Source organism: Lupinus angustifolius, chromosome LG13 (genome assembly GCF_001865875.1).
Source record: "Lupinus angustifolius cultivar Tanjil chromosome LG13, LupAngTanjil_v1.0, whole genome shotgun sequence".
NCBI lineage: Eukaryota > Viridiplantae > Streptophyta > Magnoliopsida > Fabales > Fabaceae > Lupinus > Lupinus angustifolius.
In genome coordinates, this window is record NC_032021.1 from 9884810 (window position 1) to 9886947 (window position 2138).

At 39.9% G+C, this 2138-nt stretch overlaps 1 long non-coding RNA gene across 1 annotated transcript; it reads left to right on the plus strand.

Moving 5' to 3' along the window:
- Positions 7-2129, plus strand: LOC109363476. Its single transcript, XR_002109494.1, has 3 exons — positions 7-264; positions 440-510; positions 1742-2129. It is a non-coding gene; the product is annotated as an uncharacterized LOC109363476 (long non-coding RNA).

Genomic DNA, 2138 nt, shown 5'->3' on the forward strand with positions numbered 1-2138 from the left:
AGAAAAGGGGATGGAATCCCTAAATCAAACTATTTCTTCTACTTTCTTCTCCTCTAACTCCGGCAGCGTTAAGGAGCACCGTTCATGGCTAGAACTGAGTTGGCCACGCTGACATACCGACGATGAAGCTCCAAGGCCACCCCCTTCTCCTCTATGGTAGTCCACAACCGAAAGTGAGACGTTCCTGTTTCACAATGGCCCTGGTTCACGACGGCGGGTTCACGATAGCGGAGGATGGCAGTGGTGAACGAGGGTCCCCATACGGTACGGTCTCTAAGCCCTCTTCCTCTTTCCTTCTTCGACGGTGCTGATTAGTCGATGGTGGTGGGGATCGACGAAGAGAATCCCTTTCTCTTCGAGATGCATCGAACGAAATCTCCCTCTTTTCTTATTTGATTGATTTCAGTTACTGTTTGGTTTTTTTTATTGATGGATTAAGAGAGAACGAAGACGATATTGTGGGGTGGCTTGCGGTTAGGCTCCTATTCTCACGGTGGTCATTAGAGTAAGGTAATGACTCAACTACTCTTACTTTCAAAAAAGGATGGGACTGATTAGGGTGATATTGACTTACCCATATGTCTATCCTGAGTATATGCTTTTCGTTGTTGTACGATGAGGATGTCTCTGCCTTCTTGGTTTATGGCGTCTGTGATGTATAACTCTATATTCGGATTGCCTTTTGTCTAGATATGGGTATAGTGATTGCTCCCTGGAACTGGTATGATATTGAATCTGCTTGAATGTTACTCTCTCTGTTTATATTTCTGCCTTTCTCTCTAGAATGCTCTCTGTTTTTCACTTGCTATCATATTTTTCTGAGTGTATGTATGTGATCTCCCCTTTCTAGTGATAGCTGTACGCCTTTTATAGCTGTGTGTTTATGTTGTACTGCCCTTTTGTTTTCTGGTTATCCATTCTGAAACTGCTCAATAATTATTCCCATTCATGTTGATTATGATTATATGTAATTGCTGAGATATTTCTGAATTCTCACCTAAGAGATAGGAACATATACCCTGACTCTTGCTTTTTTTTCTGATTATTCCTTTCAGTTTTGAATAATGCTCCATAATCATTTTACCACTAATAGCTCCATTTAATACGACCATGATTGCTGCCTAACCCTGCTGTTTTGGAATCCTTTTCTGAATATTTGCCTTTTTTGCTTACTGGAATACGTAACTGAAAAAAAAGATATGCCAACTGGTGATGACTTCTGGTTTGCATTTCCCCTTCTAATTAATCATATAATTGGTTTGATCATGATATGCTTGCTGTTTATGTTGCTGCCAACTAGAATTTGATTCCTCTGTTACGAACCCACTTTCTGGTTTAACCACATAGATAGACTGAGAAGTCTGGTTCTACACTGTGTTTCCAAGAAGAAATGGACTGTTTAAGATATTCACACCACTTTATCTCTTCTTGTTGCGCTCCTTGTAATGGTAATTGCTCATGAGCATCTTTATTATCAGCATTCACCGATTCTTCCCTTCCCATGTTACAGTGCTATTATTTCGAAGTAAGTTTGTGCTATTTTTACACTGCATAGTGCTGTTATTATTCCCATCAATGTCACAAGAGGGTATAGAAGGATTGTTTGCTGAATAATTTGTATGCATTGCGGGCTATTAGTTGCAACATATCAGTCATAATTCTCTCATCATACACTCACACATCATTGTGAGTGAATAAACATTGTCTCTGAGTGCTAACATGGATGCTATATTATTTGTAGGTGGAAAAGGATTACTATGGTTAGTGGCTCCTAGCCACCACAATGAGTTGTCTAGGCGAATATCTTTTTATGCACAGAAAGTGGGGCTTACTTTAGCTGGCTTGGTTTGGCTTTTATTGGATTGGCTAGTGTTGATGCTGAGCACTCTTCTGAATTTTCAAAGCCACATATTTGAAGTACAGGGTATCCCAAGCGAGCCAAATAATGAAAAAAATGGCGTAACAAGTTTGTTTCAGTTGTATATGTGTTCAAGGTTGCTGGGGGGTTTGCTATTTTTTTTTTGTTTTGGGAATGTTATGTGAGGAATGGACAGAAGAGATTGAGGATAATAGGATATGGTGTGAAGCGGTGATGAGTTGAGACCTGGAAGTGTTGGAATACCCCTTTTATTTGAATG